The 16,796-nt window shown below is 41.7% G+C and overlaps 1 protein-coding gene across 7 annotated transcripts in view; it reads right to left on the reverse strand.

Moving 5' to 3' along the window:
• LOC125447489 (EVI5-like protein) overlaps positions 1-16,451 on the reverse strand; it is a 291,619-nt gene extending 275,168 nt beyond the window's left edge. For 6 of the 7 annotated variants that reach the window (XR_007246559.2, XM_048521914.1, XM_048521910.1 and 3 more), the window contains exons 1-2: positions 16,383-16,451; positions 3,680-3,736 (exon numbers count right to left, since the gene is read on the reverse strand). The gene's annotated coding sequence lies outside the window, so the exon portion shown is untranslated. The remainder of the gene's footprint in view (positions 1-3,679; positions 3,737-16,382) is intronic. The other variant, XM_048521909.1, reaches the window with a different exon arrangement.
• Between the last annotated feature and the right edge of the window lie 345 nt (positions 16,452-16,796).

Here is a 16,796-nt window from a genome sequence, read left to right on the forward strand (position 1 = left end):
TGCTTGGCCTGCTGTGTTCATCCAGCCTCACATTTTATTATCTTATGTCCAATGTAGTGTTTGTCACAGTTCTTGCAAGGTATTTTGTATCAATATGAAATGTAAAGTTTCATGAAACTGAAGTGTAATATGAAGTGTAAAAACAGAATGAATTGATGAATCTGTTCTGTGGCCATTCAACAAACACCGTCAGAGTTTTGGCCATCTTTTGCATGGAACAGGGAGATCAGCTTAAGAAAATAGGCCCTAAATTAACTCCAAGTTAAATGTATTTCTGACTTAAATAATGTATCTAGAGTTTGGTACATTGTTAAGGTCTGTCTCATTAATATTGGATTGCTTTCAGTTAAAAGCAGACCTTGCCATGTTTCACAGGTATCAGATAACTGTTTTAAATTCATTCATTGATATGTCTACTGCTGACAGGTTACTTCTTGCGAGCTGAGCAGCTTGTTCAGCTAAGTTAGGGGACCATTAGGCCACTTTTGCTCAGAGCAGGTAAAGAGGACAACATGCTTCATAAAGGGTGTGAGCAAATCATATGGGTTTTGATGACAATTGACGGTTGCATTCACCGTAACAGAGACGAGCTTTCAATTATAAGTTACTAGCTGCATGGTGGGATTTGAACCATGCCCCAAAACACTATTCTAGGTTTCTGGATTACTAGTCCAGTAACATTACTGAACCCACCGTGTTCTGCTAAAAGCAGCGAAGCAAACTGAAAGAAGCAATAACAGTATTTCTTTATGTTTCAACAGCTGACATTAAATAAAACATTTTCTGCTATGACAGAAAAGATAAAGCAGAGGTTCAATCTGGCAGTGCAAAGTGATTTAGGAAGGCTGTCAAACATTACACCGGGGATAGAGATTTAACAGCACAGTACAGTAATCTCAGAGCTGTGTATATAGATGCCACTTAAGTATTATTGAAAGCTCTTTACAGTGCTTTCACATTATAAATAACGTATAGCATCACAGTTTAGATGGGGAGGTGAAAAATACTAATGATTTTGAAATTAGATCTACTTACCAAAATTTTAAAAGCCTACTGGGTTGAGGGAGAAGGCGGCATTGGCCAAATGTGGCAGGAACTAAAATTTTCCAGGAGGATAAATGGCATCAAGAATTGGTTGGGCCAGCATTTCCACGTATGACTATATACTTGTAGTATCTTCAATGAACCTCTTATTGTAATTTCAAAGGCATTTGACTACCCACACTCCAATACAGCACCCAAAGACTAATTATCCAAGCTTAGACAAGATTATTTGTGGCCACAACATATTTTTAAGTATTCCTGAATGGAATATCTTAAAAAGTGACATCTCTGAAGCAAAAGAAGTAATCCGTTCAGCTCCTGAGGGCAGATTTTTAAATCTGAGTGTTTTAGACTATTTTCTCTAGGAGAGCTCCTAATTAGAAAGATTCTTCAACAACTGGAAGGGGACTAATACATTAGCAATAGAATTTGCTCGAGTTACACAGGAGGATTTAAACTAGTTAGGAGGTGTGGAGACACAGCAAGAGAAGAGATCAGTCTGAAGCTGGTGCAGGTGGGGAAAGGAGCAAGTCAAATAGTCAAGGCAGTCAGGAGCAAATTACAGAACGAGGTATCTCTGATCAATTAAACCATATTTATTTCAATACAAGAGGCCTGACAGGTAAGGCAGATGAACTCACAGCATGGTTGTGAACATGGGGCTGAGATATTTGGAAAAGGAAATGTTGCTCAGGGATGAACAGGACTGGCAGCTAAATGGCCCAGAGTATCAATGCTGGAGGATAGAAAGGGAGCGAGAGGGGAGTGGGTATGGTCTTGTTAATTAGGGATAACATTACAGCTGTAGTTTGGGAGGGTATTGCAGGGACTACATCCAGTGAAGTTATTTGGGTGGAAATAAGGGATGATCACCTTATTGGGATTGCACTATAAACCACACAACACTGCTACCGCAACCTCCTCCACCAACCCCCACCCCCCCCCCCCCCCCCAACACACACACACAAAGTCAGCAGGAAGTTGAGAAATGGTAAGTGAATTTAAATTTCCCAAACAGACTGGGACTGCCACAGTGTTAAAGGTTTGGATGGCGTAGAGAAGGAGCAAACCTTGACCTTGGGAAATAAGGCAGGGTAAGTGACCGAGATGTCAGTGTAAGTCGACTTTGGGGCCTGTGATCATAATTCTATTAGTTTTAAAACAGCGATGGAAAAGGATAGATTGCATCTAAAAGGTAAGATTCAAATTGGAGGAAGGCAAAGTTTGGCAGTATCAGGCAAAACTTTCAAAAGTTGATTGAGGGTGGTTATTCGCAGGTAAATGGATGGCTGGAAAATGGAAATCCTTCAAAAGCATGAGATAACAAGAGTCTAGCGACAGTATGTTCCCATTAGGGGTTAAAAGGTAAGGCTGGTAGGTGTAGGGAATGTTGGCTAACTAGAGAAATTGGGGTTTTGGTAAAGCTAATGGAGAAAACGTGTCAGGTACAATCAGCAGGATCAAGCGAATCCCTAGATACAATCTCCATTTTTCAGTTGTGAGCAGTCGTGCCAAACAACATTGTGATCTCGGTAAAATTGAAGTTATAACATTCGGTATTAAGTTTAATTATTTAGTATCTTTACATATCTTGAAGAAATTGTGTCTGCACATCTTTCATCAAGAGGAAGGCCTCACAGGCAATGTTATTGAACCAGTATAATCTTGCTCAAAGCTGAAAGGTAACACACACTTAACTGTTACAAATAAAAACAAAATACTGCAGGTGCTGGAGAAACTTAGCAGGTTTGACAGAAAAAAAGTTAATATTTTTGAACAAGTTTCTTTGTAATTGAAACATTAACGGTTTCTTTCTCCACCATGCTGACAGATCTGCCGAGTTTCTCTTGCACTTTACGTTTTTGAATGTCACATCCATTAGTTTAATGAAAGAGCATTCAATAATGTCTGGTCACAAGTGCAGACCTCCTTGAACATCAGATTATCAACACAAATTAAACATCCTAACATATTGTCTTGAATAGTCAAATACCCACATGGCATGTCCAGCAACTTGTGTTTGTTCCTGATTTACAGCATCCATAGATTTTTCAGTTCAGATGACATCAGCTTGATCTATGAAATTCATCCAGCAGTACAATTACATTGTTTTCTTTTAAAAGGTGGTAGTTTTGAACTGTTTGATATCAAAGGTAAATGTTAGTATCTTTAATATTTGTCATGTGAAGGGAAAAGTTTGGGAACCATGCTGTAGGCATCTCTTGATTACAAACAAGCTGAAGACATAGCTCCAAAATTTGGGGGTAAAGAAAGGGGAATTCTGAAGGAGGCCAGATTCAGGACAAAGAGGTCAGGATTGACAAAATCATGAAAGAAATTGAATGCAAGTTTGAGAATTTTCAATCTAAGGCACTAAAGGAGGCCAGTGTAAAGGATGGAGACAAACAAGACAATGCTATGCAAGTAAGACAGGTGACAACAGCAATATTTTGGTGAGATAAAGTTTCTAGAGGGTGGAAGCTGAGAAGCGTGTCAGCAGTTTGAGGGGGGACAATGATTTCAGAAATGCAGTCTGACAGAGCTTGGAAGGTAGAAGTAAGCTACCCGTGTAATGAAGAGAAAACCCATCACTTAACACATATTGTATACGTCGTCATGGTTAATAACCCCATACCTGCAAATGATGCATCAAGGAGCCATGACAGGATATAGAGGAGAAGGGATCCAAACCCTGGAAAATATTAAGTAGGATATAGGAATTGGATGAGAATCAATGCTGAAGGCATTCAATTTTACATTTGGATAGGTTAGTATATAACCAAGGGCAGACCCAATCTGGTCAAATGAGAAACACTGATTAGTCAACTACCTCAACAGCAGTAGATTGAGACCGATGAGTAACATAACAGTATTGGAGAAGACAAATCAATGGCTCACAAATACAGAATAATTTCCCACCATTAGAAAGTGATGTGTTAAGTTCATGAGTCATTTAAAATTCTAGTTTTTTTGGAGAATCTAATCCAAAATACTTAGCTTATAAGTGTCGAGAAAGCACCACGACTACAGTTAAAACTCTGACACAGGCATGTTATACAGAACAGAGCTCCTGGCTTCCTAAAACATCTGAGCTGACTGTGCAAAAAGTGTCATAAGAAGAGAGATAAATAAATCTAATTATACATATGCACTGGAAGCTCTCCAAACATATACACCAGTCTTCCAAACACAATATTTGTCTCAGTTCAATCATTCTATGTCCCTAATCAAATCTCTGCACATCTATTTTAGCGATGTGAACCAGTATTAGCCTTTCCTGTCTGCTTCCGACCGACTACATATCCAAAAAAGTCACTACTACTATCAAGAACAAGGTGGAAAACAGAGGGTAAGGGGAAGGCATTCCTCCTACAGTAATAGTGGGAACTGCAGTTGCTGGAGAATCTGAGGTAACAAGGCATAGAGCTGGATGAACACAGCAGGCCAAGCAGGAAAGCTGACGTTTCAGGTCTAGACCCTTCTTGTTATCTCCTACAGTAAGTTACTTGTTCACTCACCATTCGAACTTCATACTGATATCTGTTCAGTGTAAATTCACATTTACCGCAAAATCAAAAATTCAACTGCAGAGAAGTTTGAGGAGTTAACCAACGTATTAAATGTAATGAGTTTGAGTAAAGATTTTGTATAATGTCATTTTCTATTTCAGACAGGTTAGAACACTTGAAAAACTATGAACTTATCATTCAATCAGACCACACTTGAAAGGATTAGAAAATACTGCAGCTCCCAGTCCTTAAAAAGACTGAAAAACAAATGAGTAATAGATTCACATTACCCAGCAGAGATCAGTCACACCCTCAAAACGATAGTAAACGTTTGGTGGGGGGAGGGGGGGGGGGAAGAGATGTTGGGCACTGTCAAAGATTAGGAGAGAAATGAACCAAAAATTCAGAGTTGTTACGAACTTGGGTAGAGATTCATGAATGGGAAGGCAGAAAGTTAGAGTTTGTTGGTAAACATGATTGCGTGAGGGGGGGAAAAAAGTACCATGGTCCCTTTAAGAGCTTGTGCCTTGTCTGTGCTTGAAGTTTATAAATGCAGGTGCACAGAGTGCCTGAACGGAAATATTTTGTGTAGAACAACTGTGCAGCATTTTAACCAAGGCAACAAGTTTGAATTTGGCCAATTAATTTAAACCAAGCACCAAAATATAGAAAGCTGATAGAATTTAAAAACTGATGGTGTTGACAATCTGAAGCTAATCACATAAGAATTTGCTTATGTCATTGTCGGTATATAAGATGAGCACATTTGGAAAATCCAGGAGAGCAATCCGCCACCTGGCAGAGTTAGTACCATTCAGCACTTTGATTAAATGGATGGGCTAAAATATTTTAGCTCAAAGTCCTCATTGAAAAAGTTACATACTGAACACCTCTGACTGCAGAATTATTCGAAGAAAGGCACTTGTGAAGACAGCAGGGATGAGAGAATATTCTAGAAGACGGAGTCTGTGTGACCATGTAGAGTTGAAGTTATAATTTGTTGTTCTCTTATTAAGTGGAACTTGTGCTTATTTGAACAGTTTTCTAGTAGAAATTAGACCAGTTAGGAAGTACTTAGTAATCTTGGGGGAAATTATTCAGTTTGATGGTAATTCTGTTAATTTGTTCATTGTTGGGTTAAATAGTGAAATTATTTCTTGTTACTTGTAAAGGGGATATCACGGATTTTCTTTCTTTTAACCACACAATAGATTACAAAGGGGAAAGGCGAGCTTCTCTGGGTGTTTGAGGTAATTATTGAAAGGGAACCCCTAATCCCATCATAACGGATTCAGGCTTGTGTTCTGGTTCAATTATCAGGGGGGTTCAGCTATTCCCCCTCCATGACAAAGTCAAATCCTTTGACTAATTATGCTGACCTACAGCCAAATCATTCATAATTGCAGAGGGATATTTTCGTGAGCGGTACTGCTGAACACGTCAATGAAAATGCCTTTGAACCTATCAATTCTACAGAGGGCATTAGTGAGGCCATGAGTAGTAAGAGAATAATCCACAATACACAGACCGATCAATAGTGGGGCAGGATGTGTTTTATTTATTTGCTTTCATGCACCTCTCCCCCCCCCAACCCATTTGTCTAATGAGAGAACTAAATTAGTGGCTCAAATTTAACATTTTTGTCTGATTTCCCTGCTGCCAGAAGCAAAGTGAACAATAGCTAGAACTTGCAGCTAGTCTCCAGCGCCAGGGTATGAAAGCAAGAGATGGGATTGAGACTTTGTAAAAAGTAACTTGTTTATAATGATAGCAGTACATATTTTCAACTAGAACAACTCCTTGCTTATTCTATCCCCTTTCTACACCACAGGGAAAATTTAATATCAATGAATGTACCACGTACACAAAGTGTGATTTGATAGCACTGGGGAGGATGCAAAGGAGATTTACCAGGGTGTTGCCTGATTGGAGTTTTAGTTATTGTAGAGAAACTGAATAGACTGGGGTCATTTTCCTCAGGTTGAGAGGGGGAGACATGATTGAGACAGCGTACCCAGACAGTGGAGAAAATCCTGAATTCATTGCCTGTACAACCCTTACAGGCAAAAATCTTCATAACATTTAAGTGGTATTTATATGGTCATTTGTGACGCCAAGGTACATGAGCCCATAGGCCAGGTGCTGGAAAATGAGATTGGAATAATTAGATGGTTGTTTTGACCAGCACAGAACTGAGGGGCTGAAGGGCTTTTTTTCTGCAGACCTCTAAAATTATCTGTCATTTCAGCAACTGCAGACGCAATATGAAAAGCCATCTTAACAGTAAACTATATTTCATGAGCCAGCTTGAATTTTTCAATGGGGTTACATATGCTTGGCAATGCTGTTAATGGGTGTTACCTCAAACAGTCAGAGAAGCTTGCCTTTCCCCTTCTAATCTATTGAGTGGTTAAAAGATAATTATGTGGCATTTGATAAATCACCAAGAGACATTCTAAAGTTGAAGTCAATGGAATTTTAGGGACTGCAGCAGTACAGACATTGGCTGAGTATACCGTTATTTTTTTTCTCCAGACTACAGGAAATTTGTGAGGTCCCCCAGGGGTCAGCACTATCAATACTGTTCATGCACTGATTTCACTTAGTAACCTTCAACTCTTAGAAATTCTGAATTGAAGTACCACTCCAGCTCATGAGGAGCAAAATCAAAATTGGTAGTCCAAGACAGTAGACGCTTAGGGCTGCACCGTTATAGGTGCCATCAAATCAGCATGAAAACCATGCTACCTGACAAAGGATACGAACTGGATTACAGGTACCACTGAGTCAACATCATACATCAATACCAAAGGATTTCCCCACATATTTAGTGCAATGATTTTTTTCCGCCATCAGCCATGGGAACATCTTAATGAGTGGCATTCTTTCTAGCAGAATTGACTGACATTTCTACCTGATAGCAGTTGGTTTCATACTCTCGAGGGTATATGTCAAGGTTCACCTTTTTACCAGATAGTTTTGTGCAACTGGTAGCTGACCACACACCTTTCCTCTCTTCTACGCTTTCTCCTGCTCATACCATTATCTTTCCATCAATTAGTTACAGACACCACAGGAATACAGTGTAAGCAATGAAAACAACTACACAATATGGTAGAGATTAATATGCTTCAAAAACAATAGGTTTTCAAAAATGTGCTCATGTTGACTCGTACACTGCAGAAGCATAATTCATGTTCTTAACTCACAGCCACATCCAGCCTTGAAGGTAGAACTCTCTTGTGGTTTTTACCTGGTGAGCCTCTTTTGACTTCCACAGAAAATTTAATATTTTAGGAAAGAAACTTATGACCAATACTAACAGCGTAATATGGCCCTGAGGCAGTTTCATGACAGTGTCCCCACTACAGCATTTCATCACAAGGAACACATCAATATGTAATTGGCAAGAGGCAGATTTAAACTAATCAATAAACGCTGGACAACAGGTTTTTGTATGATAAAAATCAAGAACTTGCACCTCACATTGTCATAAATCAATGAAGGTCTTTTTCAAAAGTACACTCGCTACTATGAAACATTATGGGAAGATAACTTCACATGGCAAGTTTTTTTTTTATAAACAGCAAATCAGACTGAGAATGTAGCTATTTTGATGCTCAGTTAGGAAGATCATAAGACATCGGAGTGGAAGTAAGGCCATTTGGCCCATCGAATCCACTCCGCGATTTAAACATGGCTGATGAGCATTTCAACACCACTTACCTGCACACTCCCCGTAGCCCTTAATTCCTTGCGAGATCAAGAATTTATCAAACTCTGCCTTGAAGGCATTTAATGTCCCGGCCTCCACTGCACTGCATGGCAACGAATTCCACAGGCCCACCACACTCTGGCTGCAGAAATGTCTCATTTCCATTCTAAATTGACCCCCACTAATTCCAAGGCTGTGCCCACAGGTCCTAGTCTCTCCGCCTAATGGAAACAACCTCCCAGGGTCCACCCTTTCTAAGCCATGCATTATCTTGTACCTTTCTATTAGATCTCCCCTCAACCTTCTAAACTCTAATGAATACAATCCCAGGATCCTCAGCCGTTCATCATACGCAAGGCCTATCATTCCAGGGAATCTCCGCTGGACAAGCTCCAGGGCCAGTATGTCCTTTGAGATGTGGGGCCCAAAATTGGACACAGTATTCTAAATGGGGCCTAACTAGAGCTTTATAAAGTCTCAGAAGCACATCACTGCTTTTATATTCCAACCCTCGAGATAAATGACAACATTACATTCGCTTTCTTAATCAGGGATTCAACCTGCAAGTTAACCTTTGGAGAATCCTGGGCCAGCACTCCCAGATCCCGTTGTACTTCTGCTTTATGAATTTTCTCACCATTTAGAAAATAGTCCATGCCTGTATATTTTTTTCTCCCAGAAGTGAATCATACAGATTAAATCTCCGATTCAATTTCAGTTCATTAACTCAAAAATACCAACAACTAAGGATGGCAGTTGGTAGATAAGCCTAAATCGTTTGACAATTTCATTTTTTTTTGTTATTAGTATTTAACTGAAATCCACAGTTTAAAACTCTGAAGTTGCCTCCCTTGGACAGGGTTTTGCTACGTCTCCACTTCATTGCAGATGGGCTTAAAGAAAGGGTCAGGTGAAACTGGTTCCTCTGTAACTGGGTCAAATAAGCATTAAGAGAATAGAAATCTACTGAGATAGTAGATTCTCCAGCATTTGCAGTTCCTAAGATAACAAGGTGGACAGCTGGGTGAACACAGCAGGCCAGGCAGCATCGGAGGAGCAGGAAAGCCCAGGCCTCAAGAAGACCTTCAATATCAAGATATTCACCTGCACATCTGCTGATGTGGTATTCTGTATCCACTGTTCCCATTGTAGAGGAGGCCACATCGGGGAAACCAAGTGGAGGCTTGAGAGCAGCTATGTGGAACACCTATGCTCGGTTCGCAACACACAACTGCACCTCCCAGTCGCGAACCATTTCAACTCCTCTTCCCATTCCTCAGATATGCCCACCCTGTGCCTCCTGCAGTAACACAATGATGCCACCTGACAGTTGCAGGAACAGCACCTCGTAATCCACTTGGGAACCCTGCAGCCCAATGGCAATGTGGACTTCACAAGCTTCAAAATCTCTCTTCCCCTGTCCTCATCCCAAAACCAGCCCAGCTCGTCGCCACCTCCCTAACTTGTCTTTCCTCCCTCCTATCGCCTCCTCCCACCTCAAGCCCCACCCCCATCTCCAACCTGATATAATGGGAACCGCAGATGCTGGAGAATCCAAGATAACAAGGTATAAAGCTGGATGAACACAGCAGGCCAAGCAGCATCAGAGGAGCAAGAAGGCTGAAATTTCGGGCCTAGACCCTTCATCAGAAATGGGAGAGGTGAGAGGGGTTCTGAAATAAATAGGGAGACAGGGAGAGGCAGATAGAAGATGAATAGAAGAGAAGATAGGTGGAGAGGAGACAGACAGGTCAAAGTGGCAGGATGGAGTCAGTAAAGGTGAGTGTAGGCGGGGAGGTAGGGAGGGGATAGGTCAGTCCAGGGAGGACGGACAGGTCAAGGGGGCAATGAGGTTAGTATGTAGGAAATGGGGGTGAACAGCCAAGGTCTTTTTCCTAGGGTGGGGGCATCCCAAAAGGAGAACAAAGGTTTCAGGTGAAAGAGGAAAGATTTTTAAAAAAAAAGACCCTGAGGGGTAACATTTTCACGCAGACGATAGTGCATGTATGGAATGAGTTGCTGGATGAAGTGGAGGAATGGATATAATTATAACATTTAAGAGGCATCTGGATGGGTATAGGAAAGGTTTAAAGGAACATGGGGCAATGCTGGCAATCGGAACGAGATCAGATTGTAATGTCTGGTTGGTGCAGATGAGTTGACCCGAACAGTGCGCTTCCCTGCTCTACAATTTTTACAAAATCTAAAGGGTTCTTGGAGAATTACTACTTGTGCATCTCCATTGCTACTCTATTTAACACGCTAGGATCCATCCCATCCGGTCCAAAGGGCTTAATGATCTTTAGCCTCAATAGTTTCCCTAGTACATTTTCTCTAGTGATAGAGATTGTATTTATTTCCTCGCTTCCTTTTGCCCCTTGATTGAGTTTTTGAAATGCTACTAGTGTCTTCCTCTATGGAGATGGGTGCAAAGCATTTAGTCAACTCAAGAATAAAGACAAAGAACCGTGGATTATTCAGACACTTGAAATTTATTCAACTCCTCTGCCATCGTTACTTCACCAACATTGCAAGGATTTGAGTCTATAAGCAGATAAGTCATAAGTTTTATTAAATGGCTGAAGCAGGCTCTAAAGTGCAATTGGCCTACTCCTGCTCCATGTTCTACATCCCCATTTAATATAATTCACTGCACTAAAAATACCTGTCTAATCCAAACGCAACTCATTCACTCAGATAATGAATAAACTCCTCAAACTTTATACATAGATAATCTAAGAACAGTGTGTCTCCTTCCCAGATAGTAGATGACCCAATTGTAACAACTACAAGTACCATTCGTGTAATTTCTGTTTTGTACAGATCTCTCAAAACTCTAGCTGACAGCCTCCAGTGATGCTGAATTATTGCAGGCTGCGCAAAAGGAACCATGAGGTTGAGCTTTTGCCCAGATCAGATTAGGAAAGCTCAAGCCTATCAGTCTGGAGAGGTATCAGAGTTGACATATAGAGCTCAAGAGATTGAAATATGGAAAATCACTTTCAACTCAATTGAGAGCAAAGACTACAAGCACATGTTCAAGCTAGTAAATGACAGAATTAAAATTGATGTCAAGAAATTCTGAATTGCACAAAAAGAAAGTCAATGTCTGGAATAAAGTCCCAGAAAGAAGGCTGAGCACATTTAAAATGAATTTGACATTGAGATGCAGCCTTTAAGTTATTGTTGGATAAATTATTTACAACGTGCTGAATGGATTGCACATGTATAACTGGCATTCATTGTGTATTACGGCTAGCACTCCTACAGAACTCATCCAGTTTAAAGGCAATATAACAATCAGCCAACCATAAACCATTAGGTTTTACAAACAATCAACTCCCCCTCTGGTTTTGATGCACAAGGGAAGGATTGAGCACCAACCGCCAAACTTGACTCAATTACCCACCATCAATGCACCTACAGTAGTTCAAAGCACCACATCCACCAACTTGAAAGGGATTAGGGGTGAACAACAAATGCTGGCCTCTACCAAATAAAGAACCTTCAATCCATCATTTTCACATTAATCTCAGAAGCCAAATCCATGGTTCTATCCACCATGTAATGTGATTTTACCAACATTACACAGCTGTCAGTCTCCCCACCTGTTATACTGACTGGAAGCCACATTTACATGAACCACTTTCTTGTAATTACCAAAACTCCCTTCCTTAGCATCTTTGCATTCCATATCCACGTCCCTTGCTGAATTGTCCATCTACCATACTTTGTCCTCTCAGTGTTCAATAATGCGGAGTCACCAAAATCTCAACTGTTGAGTAATTAATCATCACATCCATCAAACCCACTGCTGTTCACATTATCAAAATACATTACATTAGTCAGGAAAAATGAAGCTGGAAAAAGGTGACACACCATGCACCTAGTTCACACCATCACAAGATTGACTTGTGTTCTGATATTTAGATTTCAAATATTTTCACCACAACAACCTTGGAAATTTGGAGACAAATAGTGGAAAGTGCTGAAAGTAGACAGATGGTCAACTTGGACCTCTAAAGGAGAAGGCCCTGCTTAGAACATAGAACATAACAGCACTGTACAGGCCCTTCGGCCCTCAATGTTGTGCCGACCTGTCATACCGATCTAAAGCCCATCTAACCTACACTATTCAATGTACGTCCACATGCTTGTCCAATGACAACTTAAATGTACCTAAAGTTGGCGAATCTACTACCGTTGCAGGCAAAGCGTTCCATTCCCTTACTACTCTGAGTAAAGAAACTACCTCTGACATCTGTCCTATATCTTTCACCCCTCAATTTAAAGCTATGCCCCCTCATGCTCGCCGTCACCATCCTAGGAAAAAGGCTCTCCCTATCCACCCTATCTAATCCTCTAATTATTTTATATGTTTCAATTAAGTCACCTCTCAACCTTCTTCTCTCTAATGAAAACAGCCTCAAGACCCTCAGCCTTTCCTCGTAAGACCTTCCCTCCATATCAGGCAACATCCTAGTAAATATCCTCTGCACCCTTTCCAAGCTTCCACATCCTTCTTATAGTGCAGTGACCAGAACTGTACGCAATACTCCAAGTGCGGCCGCACCAGAGTTTTGTACAGCTTCACCATAACCTCTTGGTTCTGGAACTCGATCCCTCTATTAATAAAAGCTAAAACACTGTATGCCTTCTTAACAGCCCTGTCAACCTGGGTGGCAACTTTCAAGGATCTGTGTACATGGACACCGAGATCTCTCTGCTCATCGACACTACTAAAAATCTTACCATTAGCCCTGTACTTTGCTTTCCGGTTACTCTTACCAAAGTGCATCACCTCACACTCGTCTGCATTAAAGTCCATTTGCCACCTCTCAGCCCAGCTCTGCAGCTTATCTATGTCTCTCTGCAACCTACAGCATCCTTCGTCACTATCCACAACTCCACCGACCTTAGTGTCGTCTGCAAATTTACTAACCCATCCTTCTATGCCCTCATCCAGGTCATTTATAAAAATGACAAACAACAGTGGACCCAACACCGACCCTTGTGGTACACCACAGGTAACTGGTCTCCAGGATGAACATTTCCCATCAACTACCACCCTCTGTCTTCTTTCAGCAAGCCAACTTCCGATCCAATTCATCTAATTCTGCTCTCTTCAGCCACAGTATTCGAATTAGAAGAGCAAACCAGGCATTTTTTGACATTACTCAGAGGAGGTTGTCATCACTTGTCCCTTGACTGAAGGGACACTAGTTTGGAGATTGGTTGACATCCTCTAAACTAACCATGCAAATAAAAATCAGCATGAAACCAGAGAGAGCACATGCTGTCGAAAGGACAGTACACCCAATCACCCAGCATGTGTAAAAAGCCAGCTGCTGGTTAACCTGTCATATCAAAGAAATAAACATTGGTAAATTCTAATGACGTTGCAGGGTTCTCCAGATTACTTGCTCGATACAGTTGATGGAAACACATGAGAAGATTGACACCAAAACCGTAGCCTCCCTGTTACCTTTCTCAGTGCCTATTTTAAACAATCCAGTAATCTTGGGTTGCCAAAAGCGTCACCAATATGAAAAGAGTTCTACAAGTGCCCTATTTAGGAGGTGTCACCAAGTATATCAATTTATAAGTCTAATGAATGAGAAGGAAACAGCATTAATCTATAACAGCCATTTAGTATCCTTACCTCTGAGCCAGAACCCAGGTTCAAGGCCCATGTACTCCAGAGGCATGCAATAACATCTCCAAACAGCTTGATTAGAAAATATCTATACTGACCACTAGTATCAATTATGTACTCGACACACAACATGGTGTTCACCAGAAATCAAACAGGAATGACAAGGTTACTGTAGTTGAGGAAATGTTTGAAATGTAAACAATGCAGTAATATGCAATTTGGCTGCACTGGGCACACAATGTGCTTTTCTAAACAATGGCTGACACCAATTAAAATTGGTGGTAAGAACAGATAAGTTGACCTTTGGAATCCCTGATTGTTCAACCATTCAACAATTTCAAGGCAGAAATTGGAAGGAATGAAATAAAGGAATATGGAAATAATGGGGTAAAATTTTGCAGAGACAGCCATTATCTGTGTTAACATTTTGGTACAGCTATCTAATTTGTACCACAATCTTCACCCCCGGGCTAGACTTATTTTACCTATTACATATAATCCTCTTGTGAAAATATTCAATCTTTGTAAGTTCTTTGGTTACCAACCTAGAGTCACAATCAAAACCATTCATTATTCTAAAATTTTCATCGCATTGCCCTTTTTTGTTGCTTATGTGCATTCTAAACAGCAATATTTTTAAGAGATTGCCAGAATCTCACTTAAGATAGTAAACGAGCTGTCAATATCAGCAAAATAGGAAATGTGGACACAGACAGCGTGTTCTGATTTAGATTTTGGTAAAGAACTTCCTTAGCCCAAATGGGTGTTAACAGGTGAGTGTTCTTGAGCACATCCACAGCCAAAACATACTAGTTTCTGACAGAATCAATCTGAACTTCTGACAAAGTTGTACTTAACTGTTATCTTGTTTATCTCTCCTGTGACATGGCCTCTGGTGTCCCACAAGGGTTCAACCTGAGCCTCATGGCAACACCATCTGAAGACATACCATTAGTTTTCACATGCATGCTATTCTCCTAGATTTTCCACTGTTGTTAACCTGTCAGACTTATCCCATATCAATCATATGGAGATGCTAGTGTTGGACTGAGTGGACTAGGTCAGAAGATACAGTTCACAAGGTTTAGTCCAACAGGCTTATTTGAAGTCACAAGCTTTTGGAACACTGCTCGTTCATCATCCTTTGTTACTCACTTCGCCTGCTGAAGCAGCACTTCAAAAGCTTGTGATTTCATATAAACCTGTTGGACTATAAAGGGTGTCATGTGACTTCTGGCTTTATCCAATATCCAGCACTGGGGTGAGTAGTTGTTTCTTTAATTGGTCAAGGAACTGTTTCAGTCTAAACATTTGGGGTCAATAAATTCCACCAAATAAGCTCCCAACTGCAGTTTGATATCATTGTGGGTCCCTATACATCCTGTGTTCACCAACCTATACCAGACTCCCAGTCAAGCAATCTCAATTTTAAAAATTCTCATTCTGCTTACAAATTCCTCCATGGTTTTTCCCCTCATCTCTGCAGCATCCTCTAGTCCCACACAAATATCTGTGCTGCACTCCCCCAACCCCCCAATCTTCAGTATCTCAATTTCAATGGTTCAACCATTCATGCCTACAGTTTCAGCTGCTTAGGCCCTCTCACCCCATCTTCCCTCTCAAGATCCCTTTTGTCAGTTATGACACTCCCTAAAACATTTCTTTTGACTAAGACTTGGTCACTCATACCGTTATCACATGCCATCTGATTTCAATTACATTAAAAAATGTTAAAGGCTTAATTGTTATTAACCTTGCTCCAAGACAAACAAGGAAAGTCCATGAATTTCATAGCCAGTCTGGCTTTCCCCTTTTTATCCTTGTCTCCTCCCAATCATCTATCCCGCACTGCACTCTCTCCAATCAACACACTGCTCTATCCAGCTCCATTGTTAGCCAATTATCAGTCCAGAGTCTTCCCCTAACCCAATCACGCTCTCCCACTTCCTGACCGCCCTCCCTCCACCCCACTCACAATTCCCACTTCCCCTCCAGTCACAACCTCCCAACCCTCCCTAACACCTTTCACACTTCCTGGTACCCACCCTGGCCTACCTCAGGGACACCTCCCTCTTTCTCCATCCTCCTGCCGCCATTAGAGTCGCCGGAGGGCGAAAGACAAGGCTGTCTCCTCTCCCTCCCCTCATGCAGTGATTTAAACTATGCCCCTCCCTACAGTGTCGCTGTGGCAACGAGCCGTCCCTGCCCGAGAGAGACTGGTCATCGACCCCACATGATGTTCTCTCCATGGCCGGGTCCTGCCCGACCGTCTCCCGGTCCCTCTGACGGTGATGGTGTATCTCTCTCCCTCCCTCCCGGTCCCAGCTGTCAATCCCCGCTTCCCCGTTCCTATTTACCCAGTCCTTACAACAGTCCCCAGCCTCTATGGTTCGGGCTCCTATACACCCGGAGATAGTGTCAGTCACCGACCGGTCCCAATATCGACCCCCGCCCCTACCTTGAAGGTTCTCAAGCCAGTTCCCTTCGCCTCTGCTGCTCGGGCCCTGACAGCAGGGGCGGGGCACCACGTCCTTGACGTCAACGGGTCCAGCCCGAGCACCAATCAGAGCTCCTCCCCCGCCTCGTTTCCCCTATCTAACCAATCATAACTGTGTCTCCATCTGATGGACATAGATAACGACCAATCCACAATGGACAAAGGACGGCCAATGGGAGCGGACACCGCCCATGCGGCGTTTTCGCCAATAGTAATCAGTAAACGTTATGATTGACATGCATCTCCAGCCAATCCTGTGTGGGCCTCTGTGAGGCTGCTGTTGTGGTGCTGATGTTGGAGACAAGAGAGTAAAGGGAGAAAGATGAGTAAGGGGAGAGAGAGAGCGGGAGAGCGGGAGGGAGGAGAGATGGGGAG

The sequence above is a fragment of the Stegostoma tigrinum genome, chromosome 35 (assembly GCF_030684315.1).
Source record: "Stegostoma tigrinum isolate sSteTig4 chromosome 35, sSteTig4.hap1, whole genome shotgun sequence".
NCBI classification, from domain to species: Eukaryota; Metazoa; Chordata; class Chondrichthyes; order Orectolobiformes; family Stegostomatidae; genus Stegostoma; species Stegostoma tigrinum.